Genomic DNA, 22,430 nt, shown 5'->3' on the forward strand with positions numbered 1-22,430 from the left:
ACAACCTTGACAAGCCATTCTTCTGTGAGAAATAAAATCTGAGGTTTAAATGATTATCGATCGGATTCTCCTATATTCTCTCCCATCTAGAATATTCACAGGCCCCAAAGACATGAAAAGACAGCTCAGAAATTTCATCCATCAACAAACACCTTTGATTCTGCCCATGCACAACAGAGCCCTGCCTCATCAAAACACAAACCACAGACGGATGAAGAGAAATGGATTAGAAAGTCAAAGTCTTTGACGCGCTGCTCAGAATTTATTGATTGCCTTCCTTTTTTTCACCCGTCTGCCCCTTTTCTTTTCCCTCCTCTCCCGCTTTTCCCTCCACTGAATTTTTGCAAAACCGCTGTAATCACTGGCAATTTGCAGGGAGCCTCACAGCTGGACACTTGCCCGCTGCTGACAGAGTGCGAGCATGTCGGAGCGCAGAGATATGTGTGTGTGTGTGAGTCTATGCGTGAAGGAGTTGTGTGTTTATTGTGCCTTCATGCCATTGTGTCCAGAAAGGTTCATTTTGGGAGAACAGGGATCCATCTCTGTATTGGAATTAGTGTATAGGTGAGGGTCCAGAGGGGACAGGAGGAGATTTTTATAAACTGTTGATTACCTAGGGGAGTCCCTCGACTTAAATTGAGCTGGAGCCAGATACACGCACGCACATGCAGTTTTGGCACATCCACCTTTCATTGTGGTGTAGCAGTGTGCCTCTATCTCACACTGTCAATCTTTAATCCTTGCAGTATGCAGTATCCATTATGCTCTATGCCCATGTAGTGATATTGTGTGATTGGACTAAATGTTGTGTACCATTAAAAATAAAACAAACAGAAACACTCTTGTGCTTTAATGGCACTATTAGGAATCTCTGCCATATTAATCATGCCTAAGCCTGTTAGGATCCGTGTCACTTTCTTAGGATTAGTTAGCATTCTGGGAAATATGATGATGAGAAGCTTAATATCTCTCTTTATTCGTAGCTACAGCCAGGAGATGCTTAACTTAGCATTAGCATTAAGAGGTAAAACATCTAGTATCACTCTGTAAAGGTTGAAAACCAACCAGAGAGCGTTGTTTGTTTAAAGTGTCTAAAAACAAGGTGAGTTAAAAGAAGGTGGTGGATGGAGGGTTGTGCAGTAGAGTTTGGGTGGGGTGGGAGCAACATCAGCATGATTGCGGGGTTGTTATGAGCTGCCATTTTGTTAGGTACACCCTGCTATTACTGGGTTGGACCCCTTTTTTTTGCCTTCAGAGCTGCTTTAAGTCTTAATGGCACAGATTCAACAAGGTGCTGGAAACAATCCTCAGAGATGTTGGTCCATGTTGACATGACAGGATTACACAGTAAATGCTTTAAATCACACAGTGGTGTAAATTTGCTGTTCCACCACATCCCAAAGGCGCTCTATCGGTCTGAGATCAGGTGACTGTGGAGGCTAGTGAACTTATCAGAATCAGAATCAGAATCAGAATCGTGTTTATTGGCCAAGTATATGTGCAGACACATACAGGGAATTTGGTTCCGGTAGATGGTGGCTCTCAAGCACAGCAATGTAAATCTCACACACACAAGTGTCTATATATACACATTACACATACATACACAAAGCTATGTAAACCAACTATAAATAACGAATCTAAACTTATATACATAAAATACAGAAATGAATGAGGTGGAATGAATACTACAGAATGTACATAAGGTGCAGCTGCAGTCTGGCAGTGGGAGCAGTGTGACAGGTCAACTGTTAAGAAGGGAGATGGCGAGGGGAAAGAAACTGTTCCTGTGTCGGGTGGTCCTGGTCTGCAGGCTTCTGTACCGTCTGCCAGAGGGCAGCAGATCAAAAAGTCTGTGTCCAGGGTGTGAGGGGTCTGCGATGATTTTCCCTGCCCGTTTCCTGGTTCTTGAGAGGTACAGGTCCTGGATGGAGGGCAGGGGCGTGCCGATGATCCTTTCTGCTGCCCGTACAGTCCGCTGCAGTCTGCTCCTGTCCTGTTTAGTGGCTGCTCCATACCAGACTGTGATGGAGGAGCACAGGACAGACTCAATGACCGCAGTGTAGAACTGGATCAGCAGCTCCTGTGGGAGACTGTACTTCCCCAGTTGTCTCAGGAAGTACATCCTCTGCTGGGTCTTTTTGAGGATGGAGTTGATGTTGGTCTCCCACTTCAGGTCCTGGGAGATGGTTGTACCCAGGAACTTGAAGGTCTTCACAGTTGACACAGGGCTGTCTGATATGGTGAGGGGGAGCAGAGTTGAGGGATGTCTCCTGAAGTCCACTGTCATCTCTACAGTCTTAAGAGTGTTCAGCTCCAGATTGTGCTGACTGCACCAGAGTACCAGCCGCTCAACTTCCTGCCGGTATGCAGACTCATCACCATCTTGAATGAGGCCAATGACAGTGGTGTCATCTGCAAACTTTAGGAGTTTGACAGCCGAGTTCTTGGAGGTGCAGTCGTTAGTGTAGAGGGAGAACAGTAGTGGTGAGAGGACACATCCTTGAGGGGCACCAATACTGAGGGACCGGGTTTCAGAGGTGATCTCCCCCAGCCTCACTTGTTGCTTTCTGTCTGTCAGGAAGCTGGTGATCCACTGACAGGTAGCTGGTGACACGCTGAGCTGGGAGAGTTTGGAGGAGAGATGTTCAGGCACAATGGTGTTAAAAGCCGAACTAAAGTCCACAAACAGGACCCTGGCATAAGTTCCCGGGCGGTCAAGGTGTTGCAGGATGTAATGCAGCCCCATGTTCACTGCATCATCCACCGACCTGTTTGGTGGATTATTGTCATGTTCAAGAAACCAAGCCATCACAAGGTGGGTACACTGCGGTTAGAAAGGGAAGGACATGGTCAGCAACAACACTCATTTAGACTGTGGTGTTTAAATGATGCTCAGTTTGTACTAAGAAGCCAAAAGTGTGCCAAGAAAATGTCCCGCACACCATTACACCACCAGCCTGAACTGTTTATACAAGGCAGTTTGATCTGTGCTTTATCCTACATTTATATAGTGAAAGATCACACTAACAGTTTCCTCAAGGGGCTTTAACATAACCCTACAATAATTCAGAGAAAACCCCCAAACTGAGCAAGCTCTTTGGCGACAGCGGGAAGGAAAAATCCTCTTTTAACAGGAAGAAATCTCCAGCAACACCAGCACAGGGACGGGCAGCCATGTGGCACAAAGGGTTGGAGGTGAGGGGAGATCAAGCTTTCATTTTGTCTACATCAAATTCTGACCCTACCACCTGAACGCTGGAGCAGAGATCGAGACTCATTAGACTAGATACTAGATGTAATTATGAGCTGTATCCTCAGTTTCCTGTTCTTAACTGACAGGAATGTCATCCAGTGTGGTCTTCTGCTGCTGCATCTGTTTAAAGGCTTTTGATATTGTGCATTCAGAGATTAGCATGAGATGGATGAATGGATCCAAGGGGTGCCAGGAAAATACCTTTGTAGTAAAGAGCGATTGTAAACTTGAAGCAGTCTGGCTGTTTCCTCAACAAGGCATTTCCTCCCAGACTGGATATTTCCTCTTTTTCAGTTCATACTCAAATGGACTGCACTCAAATATTCAGCTTGATTTTCATCAGCTTGCTGCCATGTGATTGGCTAATTAGATATTTACATTACTGACCAGTTCAACAGATGTACCTAGTATATTTGTATTTATACTTGTTTTGCACATATACTGTATTTTATCCATGTTTGCTTGTCATAAATAAATGTAACATACTGGGGTGTTTGGGGGTGTTTTCTTATTATTTGTGACTAAAGATCTAAATTTACTAATTAAAAAAAAAGGTCGACTCTGTCCTGTGTAGAGCTGAAATCAAACAAAGAAAAATTACTGTGATAAAAAAAAAAACAAATAAATAAATCCAGCACTGATAAAGAAGAAAACAATCTAAAACGGGCACACTTTAGAGAAACTGTGAGTGCTGGTGGTTGATTTTCCTGCCCTGCAAAGGCCACAGCTGTCAGCCTCAAGACTTTCAAAATGACTCCGTCCAACGGCAGCGGGAAACATTAGAGGTGAAAGCCCTAACGCAGCTCGGGCTAAATTTTAGATGAGACTGAGAATATCGCTGTCTGGTGTGAAAAGTCTCGCAGTTTCCTTCTTCCCCGTTTGGCTGGACGAAGCGAGAACGAAATCAACGTTACGACTCTGTAACATGCAGCGTGTAACGTGATGTAATTATGTGATGGTCATTGAGATCCTGTGCATTATTAGGCTTTTTATTGTCACGCGTATCGTTCGGCACCATGTCGGACATGATTGCCTCCCAGTAATTTTCAGCTTGGTTTGTACGGTGTAATAGCCATCGCGGTACAGGTTTGCTTCCATTAGAGCAGATGGGGAAATCATATTATCAGTGTCACCTGATTCTTCACAGATATTATAAAATTAGTAATGAAGAAGATATCAGGTTGTAAGAAGAACTAAACTGACTCGCACACTTTTGCTGACTACTTCTGGAGCTGCAGCTCCAATGCGATCTCACTCCGGGGCGTCAAAAACTGCCGTTCTGTCACAATGTGCTGCAGAGGCACTTGCAGGCTCTTGGCATCGTTGCCTCCTGTGTTGATCTATCTTTTCTACTTGTTATCCATCTTTCCTCTCTCTGTGAGTGTGGCTTTTGTGTTTCACTGGGTGCATGGCAGTTTTACTGGTCCACAAGTTTTCACCATCCACTCTCTGCAATAAAACGGTCTGTGCATTCATCACTCGTCTACACTGAGATGTACAGTAGTATTGTACCATATACCCCAAAAGACCTCTTTGCTCTCAGACTGCTGGCTTACTTGTGATTCTTCGAGTTTCTAAAAGTAGAATGGGAGGCAGAGCCTTCACCTCCCGGTTTGTTTTCAGGAAACAGACACCCTGTCTGCTTTCAAGATTAGGCTTTAAACTTTTCCACTTACCTCCTTTCGCTTTCCTTATTGTGATATACCACTATTGCATTTAATCTTTATTAATGACTAATCTCTGCCTTTGTCTTTCACAGTGTGTATTTTGTCCTGGTTCTGCTGCAGGCTTCTTCCTGTTAAAAGGGAGTTTTTCCTTCCCACTGTTGCCAAGCGCTTCCTCACAGGGGGTCATCTGATTGTTGTTTTCCTTTTTTTGTTTGTTTAATATTGTGTCCGTGTTAAGGTATAGAAAAAAGCACTTGAATGCTCACTAATATTGTAGGATCTTTACCTTACAATATAAAGTACTTTGAGGCAGCTATTGTTGTAAATGAACAGTATCGCTGGGCTAACTATGAGAAGTTGAGATCTACTGGAGCACTTGTGGTTTTGATTCTTTGACATTTAACCTGCCTGATCTGTCCTTGTCCTCCTGTGTCTTACAAGCTTGTGTAAAGCACGAGAGGCTTTGACACTCTGGTTAACACACCACATAAATCATTATTTCAGCACAAACGTCTTTTCTTTTAGCCACAGAGTCTTTGAAATGCAACAATTCACAGTTTTGCTTTTCAGGGAAAAAGACACCGACAGCGCACACCGACCAGTGTCTTTCTCCGACTCTCATGCACAATAGGTGCAATCCATTCCAAGTAAACATCAATACCAATCAATATCAGGACAGCCTGGTGCTATTTGTAGTAGGCTTGGCGATCATTAGAAGACAGTGCTGTGGTGCAGCGGGTTAACACTGCACAGTCCCCTGACAGTGGCAAAAATGTGCTTAATAATCCTCAAGATCAATAAAAAAGGGGGAAAGAAAACATTCTTTATGTTATGTGCATGTCTTTTCATTTCTCTTGTTTCGTTATGTTTCCGTTTTTTGCCCCCAAAATAAAAAACGGGGTACTACCAAAAGACAGGAATCCAATAACTGAAATAAACAAAGGTACGCACACAGTTTTAACACCTCTCTTTTATTTTTATTTTACACACAATCCCAAGACGCTACACGGTCACCCTGAACCTGCCGTTTCCACACCATCTGATGGTTTTACCCCAGAGATGACAAGGGCATATTTATTGTCAGGGCACTCTTCTCTGAAAGGCCACGGGGGAAAAGATTTAATTGGTTCGGGTGTGCCGGTCAGGAAGACAAATTGCAGAAAAATACCTCTGGGAAATAAAGGGCATGCATCCAGATATTATCCATGAGACACACAGTGGTCATATGTGACTGTGTGCGTACTCGTGTGCACTTCTCATGCAAAGTCTGTTGTCATTGATTCTCCCAGAGCCCTTGAATATAACTCCACCACAGGACTGGATGACTTTTGGATGGCTGATTGCAGAGCTGGTGACAATTTAAAGCAAAACTGCATCTACTTCTTTTTTCACAATTAGTTTTATAAAACTGGATCTAACCTGTTAGCTGACTTCAATCTAGTGTTGGTGTTACAAAAACATAAAAAGCAGTGGGTTTCATTTTGACTTGTTTGGGGATTAGGAATCAGTCCAGTGGGGAAACAACAATTAAAGGTCAGAATTTATGAACCTGAAAGGCCATAATTGCAGCACTGCTGGACTCAGGATTACTGTTCAGGGGGACCGTGAATCTTGTCACATATAAATAATGGTGTGCTGTGTTTTTATTAGCCATACTTACAGCATCACTCTAGGGACAGCATTCACAGACCTCCACTGCGACCCGGACTGAAATAGAAGATATTCATAATCTCCAGACGATAACTCCACATGAGTCAACGCCGGAAGAGTGAAAATGTCTCAACAGTGGATTAGATTGCTTAAAAAAAAATGAAAGGCATAATCTCCAGAGCTCCAGTGACATTTAGTTGCAAACATTGTGACAGTACAACCTGACTGAAAACTAAAAATATTTTCACTTTTAATATTTCTGTAGCCCATAGCAACCATGACCATAATCCTATGGTCGTCACACTGATGAACACTTAGATCATTTGCATACTGTCTCTACTAAAACATCAACTATGCCTGCTGTGAACCAGAGAACCCTGAATACTCTTACATGTAGTATGTGCAGAATACAGGAGTACAGGGAGTGCAGAATTATTAGGCAAATGAGTATTTTGTCCACATCATCCTCTTCATGCATGTTGTCTTACTCCAAGTTGTACAGGCTCGAAAGCCTACTACCAATTAAATTCAAATTCAAATTCAAATTTTATTTGTCACACACACACACAACCATACACAGTATGACATGGGGGTGAAATGCTTGTAGCTGTACAATGCCCGACCATTAAATGACAGAAGAAAAGTTCTACAATATTTACAATTTACTACAAAAATTTACAAATTAACTTAGGAATTTACAGTAAAGAATGTGAGCAGAAGAGATTATAAAGATAAGGATTATAAATTATAGGAATTATAGGACTATAGGAAATGTGTGGTGGTGCGTGTGGTGACGTGTGTGAGAGTCCAGTCTTATAGTGACGTGTTTGGGAGAGTCCAGTCCTACACCTGGTTCAGGCCCCGAATAGCCTGGGGGAAGAAGCTCCTCTTCATTCTCTCTGTTTTGGCCTTAAGGGAGCGGAAGCGCTTCCCAGACCTCAACAGTGAGAAGAGTCCATTGTTGGGATGGGAGAGGTCCATCATAATCTTCCTAGCTTTGGACTTGCACCGCTTGGTGTAGATGGACAGCAGGTCAGGGAGCTCTGATTGAATGATGCGTTCTGCCGAGCGCACCACTCTTTGCAGATCTCGTCTATCCTGCTTGGTGCTGTTCCCAAACCAGGTGCAGATGTTTGACGTCAGGACGCTCTCGATGGTGCAGGAGTAGAAGTTCTTGAGCACCTTCAGTGGCAGATGGAAGTCTCTAAGTCTTCTGAGGAAGAAGAGACGCTGACGGGCTTTCTTAACCAGGGTGTTGATGTGACAGGACCATGACAGGTCCTGAGTGATGTGGACACCCAGGTATCGGAAACTGTCCACTCTCTCCACTGGCGTGCCACTGATGATGAGGGGTTTGTAATTCCTCGCCTGCTTTGTAGTGAAGTCCACGATCAGCTCCTTAGTCTTGCTGACGTTTAGGAGGAGGTTATTCTCCTGGCACCAGGTCTCCAGGTTCCTAATCTCCTCCAGGTAGGCCGTCTCGATGTTGTCGGAGATCAGGCCCACAACAGCAGTGTCGTCAGCAAACTTGACAATGGAGGTGGTGTCGGATGTGGCTACACAGTCATAAGTGTACAGTGAGTACAGCAGGGGGCTTAAAACACAGCCCTGAGGCACTCCAGTGCTGAGTGAGATGGAGGGGGAGACTTGTTTTCCCACCCTCACTGATTGGGGTCTGTCTGTGAGGAAGTTGAGGATCCACTGACACAGTGATGAGCTGAGTCCTAGATCGGTCAACTTGGTGAAAAGCTTAGAGGGAATTATTGTGTTGAATGCTGAACTGTAGTCCACGAACAGCATCCTAACATAATTCCCTCTGCCAGTGTCCAGGTGACTCAGGGATGTGTGGAGCAGGTGAGATATGGCATCGTCTGTGGAACGATTAGTCCGGTAAGCAAACTGAAGTGAGTCGATGGTGGGAGGAAGTGAAGAAGTGATGTGATCTCTCATCAGTCTTTCAAAACACTTCATCACAATTGAAGTCAGTGCTACTGGACGGTAGTCATTGTGGCAAGCGGGCTGTTGTTTCTTTGGAACAGGGACAATAATGGACCGTTTGAAGCACGTGGGAACCACAGCTTGGGCCAGGGAGAGGTTGAAGATCTCCGTGAACACCGGTGCTAGTTGATCAGCGCAAGCTCTAAGGACCCGGCCAGGGATTGCATCTGGTCCTGCTGCCTTCCTGGTGTTCACCCTCCTGAAGGTGTTCCTCACGGCATGCTCTGTGATGACAAATGCATTTTCTTCACTGGTGCACTCCGAGCGCGCGCAGCCGTTTGTTGTTTTAATTGCTGCGGCGTCGAAGCGAGCATAAAACGTGTTCAGCTCATCAGCCAGTGAAGCATCGGCATTCATCATTGAAGAAGCTGGTCGTTTATAGTCCGTTATAGTCCGCAGTCCTTTCCACAGGCTCCTAGAGTCGCACTGTCGTAGCTGTGACTCTAGTTTTTCCCCGTAGCTCCGCTTTGCCTTTCGGACCGCGCTGCGCACGTTGTAGGACGCAGCCTTGTATAGGTCCATATTACCGGAGACAAGCCCTTCATTGTAGGCAGCGGTGCGTGATCTCAGAGCGTCGCGGATGTTTTTATCCACCCACGGCTTCTGGTTGGGAAACGTTCGGATGATAGTTCTTTCTGCTGTGTCGTCCGCTAGTTTCCCGATAAATCCCACAACCGCTTCCGTAAACATGTTGATGTCATCAGAGCTGCGCCGAAACATGTCCCAGTCTGCGTCATCCAGTGCGTCCTGCAGCGCGGCCACCGATTGGTCCGTCCAGCGAGCGACCTCCCTCCTGATTGGTGGTTGCTGCTTTAGCCTTTGTTTGTAAGCAGGTATGAGGAAGATGGCGGAATGGTCCGATTTTCCAAATGCCGGCAGGGGTTGAGCCTTGTAACAGTTCTTGAACGGGGTGTAGCAGTGGTCTAATGTCCTCGTGCCCCGGGTGGGGCAGTTGATGTGCTGGTGAAGGTTGTGAAATGTCCGTTTGAGATTCACTCTGTTAAAATCTCCCATAACAATGAGTGCGGCATCTCGGTGAAGTGTTTGTTGATGTGTGAGAGCCTCATGTAGCTCACATAAGGCAGTGTCCGAGTCCGCGTGAGGCGGAATCTAAACAGTGCAGGCAATGACCGCAGTGAATTCCCGAGGGAGATAGAAAGGGCGACACTTAACGATCAAAAGCTCCAGATTGGGCGAGCAAGAGCGTGTGAGTGGGGAGATGTTTGTGCTGTCGCACCATCTGTTGTTCACCATCAAACACACTCCACCACCTCTTTTCTTCCCCGACTCCATTGTCCTGTCCATGCGGTAAACCGAAAAGAACCCCGTCGGCTGCACGGCGTGGTCTGGTATCGCTGGGTTCAGCCAAGTCTCGGTGAAGCAGAGGAGGTTGCAGTCCCGAATGTCTCTCTGGAACTTGATTCTGGCTCTGAGGTCATCAAGCTTGTTCTCGATGGATTGAACATTGGCTAGCAGGATACTGGGCATGGGTGCGCGGTGTGCACGAGCCCGTAGCCTGTTCCTGATGCCGGCTCTTTTACCTCGAGGCCGTCGCTTAGGGTCGCGTCCTTTGTTCTCTCTCAGGATCTCCTTTGGCCAGGTTGGGTCCGGAGTTAAACATGGTGAAATTAAGCATATTAGGTGATGTGCATCTCTGTAATGAGAAGGGGTGTGGTCTAATGACATCAACACCCTATATCAGGTGTGCATAATTATTAGGCAACGTCCTTTCCTTTGGCAAAATGGGTCAAAAGAAGGACTTGACAGGCTCAGAAAAGTCAAAAATAGTGAGATATCTTGCAGAGGGATGCAGCAGTCTCAAAATTGCAAAGCTTCTGAAGCGTGATCATCGAACAATCAAGCGTTTCATTCAAAATAGTCAACAGGGTCGCAAGAAGCGTGTGGAAAAACCAAGGCGCAAAATAACTGCCCATGAACTGAGAAAAGTCAAGCGTGCAGCTGCCAAGATGCCACTTGCCACCAGTTTGGCCATATTTCAGAGCTGCAACATCACTGGAGTGCCCAAAAGCACAAGGTGTGCAATACTCAGAGACATGGCCAAGGTAAGAAAGGCTGAAAGACGACCACCACTGAACAAGACACACAAGCTGAAACGTCAAGACTGGGCCAAGAAATATCTCAAGACTGATTTTTCTAAGGTTTTATGGACTGATGAAATGAGAGTGAGTCTTGATGGGCCAGATGGATGGGCCCGTGGCTGGATTGGTAAAGGGCAGAGAGCTCCAGTCCGACTCAGACGCCAGCAAGGTGGAGGTGGAGTACTGGTTTGTGCTGGTATCATCAAACATGAGCTTGTGGGGCCTTTTCGGGTTGAGGATGGAGTCAAGCTCAACTCCCAGTCCTACTGCCAGTTTCTGGAAGACACCTTCTTCAAGCAGTGGTACAGGAAGAAGTCTGCATCCTTCAAGAAAAACGTGATTTTCATGCAGGACAATGCTCCATCACACGCGTCCAAGTACTCCACAGCCTGGCTGGCAAGAAAGGGTATAAAAGAAGAAAAACTAATGACATGGCCTCCTTGTTCACCTGATCTGAACCCCATTGAGAACCTGTGGTCCATCATCAAATGTGAGATTTACAAGGAGGGAAAACAGTACACCTCTCTGAACAGTGTCTGGGAGGCTGTGGTTGCTGCTGCACGCAATGTTGATGGTGAACAGATCAAAACATGGACAGAATCCATGGATGGCAGGCTTTTGAGTGTCCTTGCAAAGAAAGGTGGCTATATTGGTCGCTGATTTGTTTTTGTTTTGTTTTTGAATGTCAGAAATGTATATTTGTGAATGTGGAGATGTTATATTGGTTTCACTGGTAAAAATAAATAATTGAAATGGGTATATATTTGTTTTTTGTTAAGTTGCCTAATAATTATGCACAGTAATAGTCACCTGCACACACAGATATCCCCCTAAAATAGCTAAAACTAAAAACAAACTAAAAACTACTTCCAAAAACATTCATCTTTGATATTAATGAGTTTTTTGGGTTCATTGAGAACATGGTTGTTGTTCAATAATAAAATTATTCCTCAAAAATACAACTTGCCTAATAATTCTGCACTCCCTGTATTTACCCCAGTCAACATCATGACCACCTGCCTGATATTGTGTTGGTCCCCCTTTTGCAGCCCTGACCCATCAAGGCATGGACTCCACGGGATCCCTGAAGGTGTGTGGTCTGTGGTATCTGTCACCAAGCTGTTAGCAACAGTTCCATCAAGCCTGTGAGGTGGGGCAAGTCAACACCTCATACTCATTGTTGCGCTCTTCCACCATTCCTGTTTTGTGGCAGGGACCATTATCCTGCTGAAAGAGGCCACTGTCATCAGGAAGAACTGTTTCCATGAAAGGATGTACATGGTCTGCAACGGTGCTTAGTAGGGGTGCAACGATACTCGTATTGATATTGAACCGTTCGATACAGTGCTTTCGGTTCGGTACACATATGTATCGAACAATACAAAATTTTTAATTTATTTTATCAACTTTTCTTCTGACGATGCTGTCTGTGTTGAGCGCTCAGTGAATCTGCGTTCAACTACTCCGCCTAGGCTGCACTGTCGAGTGCAGATCCACTGAGTGCATCACAAGCTAGCAAGACAGAAGTTAAGCTCGTTGCAACATGGCAACTGCCTCAACGCTACCTGAAATTGAACCTCTCCCACCCTCATTCAGATCTGGCGTTTGGAACTATCTTGGTTTTCATGTGAAGTATGACCCTGAAGGTAAGCACGTCATGGACAAAAGTAAAACAGTATGTCAGATGTGCCACGCAATGCTCAATTTGTGGGAACTAGTGCATTAGCGCAGTCAGCTTGTTAACGTGTTGATGCCGTCCAGCCCCACGCACGGGGCGATTCGCGGTAACTTGTTAACGGAGATTTTCCGCGTTATGGCATTGTCATTTTAACGAGATTAACGCTGACAGCACTAGTGTGAACACAATGAATATGACTGCACATTTACGCCGACATCATCCTAGTGCAAAGACAAGTGGAAGCAGACAAAAACAACAAGCACGCATGCTACAAACTTTACCTGAGTCATTTAGACAGCTGTTAGCACGTGATTCTCCTTATGGGGACCTGATATGTTTAATATGCTGCTGAGAATATAGCCCAGAAGAAGCAGATAGTATAGCTTTTATTTTGGGAAGAGCCATTTCTCTGTAATAAACTCTCTTTTCCAAAGATGAGTGATTCCTCCATCACATTTATTTTTTTTATTTTTTTGTTTCAGCAACATTAAATTTAAAAACTGTACTTTTGAGTTAAAATATACATTTATAATTTTAATAAATGATAAATTAAAAAGGCATGAACATTTTTTGTATCGAAAAAATATCGAACCGTCACACCAAAGTATCGAACCGAACCGTGAATTTTGTGTATCGTTGCACCCCTAGTGCTTAGGTGGGGTCAAAGTAATGTTCATATGTATGACGGGACCCAAGGTTTCCCAGCAATTTCCCACTGTCTGTTTGCCTCCCTACTATAATGCATCGTGGTGCCAGGTGTTCCTCAGGTAAGTGATGCAGCTACAGGCAGCAATCCATGAGGAAAACGTGACTCATCAGACCAGGACACTTCCTTCCATTGCTCCATGGTCCATTTCTGATACTCATGTGTCCATTGTTGACACTTTCAGCCATGTGGGTTCACTGCTCCACCACAGTTCCTTCCTTCCTTCCTTGGACCATTTTTGATAGATACTGACCACTGCAAACCAGGAACACCCCAAAAGAGCCGCAGTTTTGGACGTGAACTGACCCAGTCGTCTAGCCATCACAAATTGGTCCTCTTCAAACTGGCTCAAACCCTTATGCATCCCCCTTTTTCCTGCTTCTAAAACAAAATATTCACATGCTCCAGCAATGATAATCAGTGTTATTCACTTTACCTGTCAGCGGTCATAATATCATGACCGATCAGTGTAGTAACCGCTTATCAATCTCTCATTTATTCCATAATTTATGGGAACATCTTTTCACTCTGCACCACTGCACACAGGTAAATGTTACATGTTTTCATCGTCTATTCTGTTTACATTGAGAGCAAAGAGAAATGCTCATGCACACACCTGGCCAATAAAACTGATTATAATTCCATTACAAGAATATTCAATGAAATTATACCAAAGATGTCACATTAAGATTAATACTGATTGGTTCCTAAATGCATTTATTTTATATTTATATTCATTAATGTGTAAGATTTGTATTAATTAATTTCCCTGTTCTAAACAAATGAGTACTATCTTGTACAGTTTGCACAAACACTGTCATGTGCACTAGTGTTTGCTCACTCCACAGACCTACTTTCCAGGTCCTGAGCTACATGTACTGCCTTTTATCAGATACCGGAAACCCCACTGCACACACACACACACACACACACACACACACACTTAGAAGGCTATTTTTAGGAGCTTACAGATCTTCATTTAGCAGCAGCCATGAGCTCATGTGAGTCTCAAGGAAGAGGCTGTTTTTATTTTTGTCCTATTTTTTCCCACAAAGTGGATTTCTAACCACGAAGCAAATGTATCAGTCTGACAGCACGACACAGATCGCTTTCTAATTTTAGTTTATTAGCTACAGTTTCTATTTATAATCCAATTTCATTCAATTTTATTTATGTAGCACCAAATTTATAAGTGCAAATACATCTTTAAAATGTTAGATTTTATTCCAGGCTTTTTATTATCGCTCAGACATCATGACGTAATCATGGTCTGTAACCACCGCAATTTTCTGTTTGTCCCATCAATCAGAAGAGGCAGACTGCTGTTAGCAGAGCCTGCACTTTCACTCCACTGTGTGTGTGTGTATTAGTGTCAGAGTGACAGGGTTTTCAACATGGCACAACATTTAACAGGAAAAGGGGGGAGGGCTCGTGACAGGCTGCAGCGGTCATGGTTTATTTGACAGGCGGTCTCCCCCACAACACTGTCAAACGACTGAATGCGGAGAATGACGTCCATAGAAACTTCTAAAACAACAACTCAGCGTCTCTGCCATTTCTGGAGGTTTCTGTGCAGCTGAGCCTGTGATCGGTGAAGAGGCATACCTCCTCATTCGTGCAGGAGATGCTATCTTTCATCCGGGATGTGTTAGGTTTGTGTTCTTCTGTAGCACGTGTGTCACATGGAGCATTGTTGAAAAATAGCATTTCTGTTTGGGCTGATGTGCACCTGCTAATACTCTGTGTCCCTGACGGTAAATGCAGCCAAAATGAAGCCGATGCTGTTTAAGCTCAACATGTTGTACAGTGGCATGAGTTGACATCTACAGGGATCAAACATGGATCTTCTGGACTCTAAAGATAAATATCTCACTCGATGTCTCACAAGACAAGAGCAAAGTAGAAAAAAGGAAAAATAAAGGTGCAATATGTGAGATTGCTCTTCAAAACAAAAAAGTCAACACAAGAGGGTAGCATTTCTGTCCATCTTTGTAGCTGAAAGAGAAAACACATGAAAGAAAATGGCAACGTGGTTGACAAAGACAAGCAAACTGAGGTGAAACAGACAAAAAACATTTTTTAATTAGAGTTAAATTAGGGGGTTAATCAATTTCAGCAACTGCACTAGAGGGGCAACCTCCCAAACAGGTGGAGCCCACTCACATTTTTTCCATCCTCATCTTTTTTTAACTGTGTTTTCACTAGTTTTGCAACTGAGTTGTCTCAGTGTCACTATTTCGATCAAGCTGTCTGTCTTTTTACTGTTTTTACAACTAGAAAACACTTAATGTAAAAGGAATTGGATTAAAAAAAAAGACACATGGGTGGTCCTGGGCTTTATATAGCATCATTCTGTGTATGTATGCATGCCCTGATTCAAGGAAGAACCACCAGATTGGTCTACATTACATATGAGCTGCTGTCCCAAGTGTTAATAAAGGTTAACACAGATTGTTTGAATCTGTTTGCACACATACTGTACTGTTAGCATCAGAATTAGCATGCCTGATTAGCACTGATGGAAAACTGACAGCACATGAGTTACAGTAAATGAACCCCATGGGCCTGCCAACAGTGTATTCAGAGTTAAAAAGACATTTAGGGCTGACGAGCAGTAAACAGGATGGCCGAGATTATGCACAGACACACAAACACAGCCCCTCCTGGGAGAGCTGCTCAGCTACAGCACAGGTACCCACACAGCAACTCTCTCTGAGGGATTTGAAAGGGCTTCCAGTGACTGTCAAAACTTCATCCAACTCACTGTCTCTCCATCTGAGGCACAGAGAGTGTGACAGTAGCTGCTCATACCACTGTCTGCACCACCGAGCTGTCAATTACTGGAATAGCGTGAAGCCATCACAGCGCTTGTGTGTAAATGTAAATGTAGATCTGCTGTGCAAAAGCAAAACTAGAGTCCTCTCATCAAAGCACTGCTCTGTGGCTGACCTACTGATATTGAAATCAAACCGATCAGTTAATGCCAAACCTGTGATAGCAGTGAATATTATGACTTGACACTTGGCACACAGAGCAGAGTTACCAGGGTTACCAGTAGGACCTTAAGAGAGCTGTGAATAAACAGACAGTGGGCCAAACTTTCCCCACAATAAGGTGAGATACTGATAAAATCACACAGAAAATGATGACTTCAAGTTATTGCTGCTTAAGATAGCTCAACAAGCTGAATCACGGGGCGTATAATTTGACAAACTGCTTCTGCATTTTTGGCTGATGTTTTGTTAAATAAATAATGACACAGTGTTGTAGCTCATCTGATTTTAAAATTTTAAGTTAAATTTTCACGTCTTCTTATATAAAATCTGCATCGACAGAGTGAATACTTTCTTTTTACCGTGACTGTATTTTGAAAAAATAACTGAAATGTGTGACAGCATCTGAGTTGACCTCATGAAAATCTTTTAAGGTTCACCGTTAATCTAATAACACACACTGTGATGCGTGATAAATAGCTGTGTGTGCGTGTGTGTGTGTGTGTGTGTGTGTGTGTGTGTGTGTGTGTGTTAAACTGCATTACCAAATGTATAGTGAGATGCAGCTGCACCGCTCGTAGCCAAGAAGAAAGTGGCCAGCTGAAGATGTGTTAGGAAACTTGCTATCAAATTTGAATATTTAACGAGCGTCAGTTAAAACACTGATTAATTTGAGGGCGCTCCAGAAGTTGCTAGAGCATGAAAGACAAAATTAGGAAGGAGGGACCATGGAGACAGAAAGACGTGTGCGTGTGTGTTCATGTGCACACACATGTGCTGGTGAAAGGATTCAAACGCAGACAAAAGCCATCCTGAAATATGATGATGTTGAATTATGAAATCAGGAATAATTGCCGTCTCTATCAGCTGCTCCTCCTTAGCCGCTCTGTTTTCACACAGCATATGTAGTTTTTAATGATGAACGTGGATTTGAGGTTGTTTAAAAAAAAACAAAAAACAGTGAGGAACAGTCTTAAGAACAAGAAGCCTGAGCAGATGCTGGGTAATTAATTAACTCATTCACTGCCACGGTTTTTGAGCATTTTTACTCATTTTTGAAGAGCCACAGAAAACTGTGTGTTATGATCATATAAACGCTGAACCTACCAAAATGAAGAACAGACTCTCTTCTTCCATCCAAAAAAAGAAGCTTGTTTCTACCATTTTCCATTCTTTAGTAATCAGCTGTAGAAGAGAGGTGGGTTCCACCAAAAATGCCTGTTTTGACCAAAAAAAGGGAGAAAACGAGCTTTTTGTGAAAAATACATTTCAAGCAGTCTGATGTTCACTGACAAGCTGCCCGAGGTTGTATTCTAGCCCCTCCCATTGAAAAACGTAATTGACGTCTATAGACGTCAATTGAAAAACTTACGTTGACTGCCATTGACGTCTATAGACGTCAATGGCAGTGAATGAGTTAAAGAAGTTAGCCATGTTAGTTCAGAGTGGTTGAAAACTCCATCTGTATCTGACTTGTTAGTGTCTGCTCGTCTGCTCACAAAACGTGTTCCAGTGTATTATATTAATCTGACAAACGTGCATGCAAGGTGATGCACAGGTGTCCAAAGTTTTGACGCTTTGGTTTAAATTACTTGTGTTCAAATTTGGGACCTGCACTATGAAGTAACTTTAACACTATCTTGTCTGGATTCAGTTACCCTAACATTAGTATTCAGGTTAAATGGCATCAGAGTGAGCTAAATGCACGAAGCCGGCGTGGTCTGGCAGCTAGTCTCTCTGGCTGTTGGTGGAGCTCAGCATGGTCTGGCAGCTAGCCTTGCTGGCTAGTGTTGATACCCGGCGTGACCTGGCAGCTAGCCTCGTTAGCTGGTGGTAGAGCCTGGCGTGGCCTGGCACCTAGCCTCTCTGGCTGGTCAATCACATGATAGAGTGAGGCTAGCTGAGCTCACCCGAAACCTTGGCTGATTGTGACCCACACCAATTTTCACACCTTGGCTCGCGTGATTAGGTAGAGGATCAATAGGGGGTCCATGACCCTCTTGAGGGGACACTCCCATAGGGCTTAAAATCTGGGACTTGCCAACAATTGCTCTTAGAACTGAAGAAGCTTCTCGGATTACAGGTGAAACGTCTTCAAGGGAACTTTCCAAGCTCCTTTGACTGGATAAATGTCCCAACAGCAGAGCGGTTTCTTTAATATTAGTAAAGAGGTTTAAAAACATGTAAGAGTAGATGAAAATAACCCCTGCTGTGGATAAATCTGCACTGTGTGTGTGAGTATATGTATATACAGAATGTGCATGCTGAAGTGTTTTGGTCAGTAAGAGTGGAAAACACCTATTTGAAGCCACACAAGCAAGAAGGGAAACATGCCAGCTGGACAAATGAACAAACTTCTCATCTATCATTAAGACACGCGGGAATCTGATGAATTATAATTGTTATATTAAATTAGAACAGCTAAAGTTTTGTTCCTTCAGCTGCATCCTCAAACAGGATGGTTTAAAGGTGAGAGAGGAAGTAGTAGAGAATAAATATAAAAACACAATTCAAGCCTAGACTTAGTCAACCTGCCATGTTTGTCTCACACATCAGGTCTCATCTACTGGAGTTAGGAACTGAATATCTGACTGTAAACCTGAAATAACTGTTGTTACACACTTCTCACCCAGCAGTAACAACAATATTGATCTTTGCTTTAGGTTGGGTTTCAAAAGCTTATGCAGTCTAAAGCTACGAAGGACTTTTTCATTCAGCTTAGACAGCGATCTAAAATCCACTCATTCCTGCCTCATTCTCACTTAGAAAAGGTCACTTGTGCTTTCATTCTTTCCATACTTGACTATTGTAGCCTGTACACCGTACAGTCATCAGTCATCGTAACACACACAGGCTACAATTAACTCAAAATGCCACCACTGTCAGGTTTCAGTTAACGGACTCAGGCGCAGACCGGGACTCCTTACAGGATTTACAGATTTTATTTACACAACAACACCAGGTGATGCTATTTACAAAGTGCTGGAGGGAGGGGAGGGGGGTCCAGGGTTCCGGGGTATGTGAGGGAAAAGACGGGAATCTGACGTCCTCCAAAGGCTCTCTCTCTTCACTCCCCACACTGGGGAAACACCATCCACTCACTCGTCCACGGGATGACAGGCAGGCAGGGAAAGGTCCGGGATAGATCTGTACACAGAGATTATAGTTAGAGGCGAACAGACGGAACGAACTCACAGATCCTTATTTACAATCTACTGAGCGACTGACGCTGATAACTCAACGATCCAGCGACGAGTGACACAGTGCTGCTGTCTTAAATCGGCCTTGTGATTATCCCGATCGGCAGCAGGTGCGTGGGCCAGGGGCGGGAGCCCATAATGAGCATCGCCCCGGCAGGAGAGAGAGAGAGAGAAAACATGTTGCCTAATACAGAATCAGCTGGTGAGGCACAGGGACCATGACAGTACCCCCCCCCCTCAACGGGAGCCCCCCGGCGACCCACCAGGCTTATCCGGATGCAGACGATGGAACGCCCGCAGCATGCGCCGGTCCAGGATGGCCGCCCGAGGGACCCAGGACCGCTCCTCCAAGCCATAGCCCTCCCAATCCACCAGGTACTGGAAGCCACGCCCCCGCCGCCGAGAATCCATGATACGGGTGATCGAGTAAGCCGGCAGACCGTCCACGAGCCGGGGGGGAGGAGGGGGCCTGGAAGGCGGGCACAGAGGACTGGACTGGAGAGGTTTAACCTGAGACACATGGAAAACATCGTGTATCTTCATGTTGCGAGGCAGCTTGAGCTTAACAGACACAGGGTTAACCAAAGCCGAGATCTCGAACGGGCCGATATAGGCAGGAGAGAGCTTCCTGGATTCCGCCCGGATGGGAACGAAGCGTGTGGAAAGCCATACCTTCTGCCCAACAGTATAGGCGGGAGCGGAGGACCGGCGGCGGTCAGCGAAGCGTTTGTTGCGGTCCTTGGTGCGTAACAACGCAGCCCGGGTGGCCTTCCACACCCGACGACACCTACGCAGATGCGCCCGGACGGATGGCACAGAGTGTTCGCCTTCGATGGAGGGAAAAAGAGGTGGCTGGAACCCCAGAGAAGCTTCGAAAGGGGACCGGCCCGTGGCGGAGGAGGTCATGCTGTTGTGGGCGTACTCGATCCAGGGCAGTTCCTCGCTCCAGACGGCCTGGTTGGAAGAGACGACGCAGCGCAGGGCCGCCTCCAACTCCTGGTTCGCCCGTTCGGACTGGCCATTGCTCTGCGGATGATAACCAGAGGAGAGACTGACCTTAGATCCCAATGAGGTGCAGAACTCCCTCCACACACGGGACGTGAATTGAGGACCCCGGTCAGACACGATGTCATCTGGAATGCCGTGCAGGCGAAAGACATGGGTGGTGAGCAGGCGAGCAGTCTCCAATGCTGTAGGCAGCTTGGGCAGAGCAACAAAGTGAGCCGCCTTAGAAAAGCGGTCAATGATCGTGAGTATGACCGTATTACCTGCAGATGGCGGGAGGCCGGTCACAAAATCCAGAGAAACATGGGACCATGGTCTGGTAGGCGTGGGTAAGGGATGAAGCGGACCCGAGGGTGGCTGGTTTGGGGTCTTGTTTCGAGCGCAGGTTGTACACGCGGAGACGTATTCTTTGGCGTCCCGGCTCAGGGTGGGCCACCAAAAGTAGCGCTGCAGGAAAGTAATTGTGCGGTGTATTCCTGGGTGACAGGAGAAACGGGCTGTGTGTGCCCACTGTAATACCTGAGACCTGACAGGTTGGGGAACGAACAGGCGCCCCGCAGGGCCGCCTCCTGGATCCGGTTCGGCTCTCTGAGCCTCGCGAATGGCCGACTCGATTTCCCAGGAGACAGCCCCCACCACACAGGTGGCCGGGAGGATGGGAGCAGTAAGTGATTGAAAAGTGGAACCGCGTAAAAAACAGAGCCCACCTTGCTTGTCTGGCGTTAAGCCTCTTTGCGGTTTGCAGATATGCCAGATTCCTATGGTCTGTCCAAACGATGAACGGTTGGGCAGTGCCCTCCAGCCAGTGCCTCCACTCCTCCAAGCCGAGCTTGATGGCAAGAAGTTCCCGATCGCCAATGTCGTAGTTGCGTTCTGCGGGGGTGAGACGACGGGAGAAAAAGGCACACGGGTGGAGCTTACCATCCCTCTGTTGCGAGAGGACCGCTCCTACTCCCGTGTCGGATGCGTCCACCTCCACCACAAACTGCAGGGTTAGGTCGGGCTGGACCAGAATGGGTGCTGAGGCGAATCGCTCTTTCAGCTCCAGGAAGGCTGATTGGGCAGCATCGTTCCACTGAAAAGGAACCCTGGGAGAGGTCAATTGTGTTAAAGGCAGAGCTACCTTGCTATAGTCCCGGATGAACCTCCTATAGAAGTTAGCGAAGCCGAGGAACCGCTGCAGCTGCCGTCGGTTGGGGGGTTCAGGCCACTCCACCACGGCTTTCACCTTAGCTGGGTCGGGACGTAGGTCTCCCTGCTCGATGACGTAGCCTAAGAAGGCAACTGTGGACACGTGGAAGACACATTTCTCACCTTTTACGAACAACCGATTTTCCAGCAGGCGTTGCAGGACCTGTCTGACGTGGGTCTCATGCTCTGACAGTGATTTGGAGAAGATCAGGATGTCGTCGAGGTAGACGAAGACGAACCTGTTGATGAAATCCCTCAAAACATCATTAACGAGTGCTTGAAAAACTGCAGGAGCATTAGAGAGGCCGAACGGCATAACCAAGTATTCAAAGTGTCCAAGGTGAGTATTGAAGGCGGTCTTCCACTCGTCGCCCTCTCGGATCCGAACTAAGTGATATGCGCTCCTCAAGTCCAATTTGCTGAAAACTGTCGCCCCCTGGAGCAGCTCAAAAGCAGAGGTCAGAAGTGGGAGTGGATATTTGTTTTTGATGGTTATGTTATTTAATCCACGGTAGTCGATGCACGGGCGGAGAGACTTGTCTTTTTTCTCGACGAAGAAAAACCCTGCTGCTATGGGCGATGAGGATGCGCGGATCAAGCCGGCGGCGAGGGACTCTGAGATGTATGACTCCATAGCCTCTCGCTCCGGTAGAGAGATGCTGTAGAGACGGCTAGTAGGCAATGGCGCGCCAGGGAGTAAGTCGATAGCGCAATCGTACGGTCGGTGAGGAGGCAACGACTGGGCCCGGTCCTTGCGAAACACTTCGGCGAGATCATGATAAACAGGGGGCACTCCGGACAAATCGGAGGGCGCGGTCGACTTGGCGAGGGAGGCTGGTGTGTGAGGCGGTGAGGCGGATTTAAGGCAGGTCATATGGCATTCCTCTCCCCACCCCGTAATGCGTCCCGTAAGCCAATTAATGCACGGGTTGTGTTGACGAAGCCAGGGGTGCCCGAGAACGAGCGGCGTCCGAGTGGCCTTAAACA

Source organism: Diplotaxodon limnothrissa, linkage group LG3, assembly GCF_057381915.1.
Source record: "Diplotaxodon limnothrissa isolate DT_005_m linkage group LG3, D_limnothrissa_male_GT1.1, whole genome shotgun sequence".
Lineage (NCBI taxonomy): Eukaryota > Metazoa > Chordata > Actinopteri > Cichliformes > Cichlidae > Diplotaxodon > Diplotaxodon limnothrissa.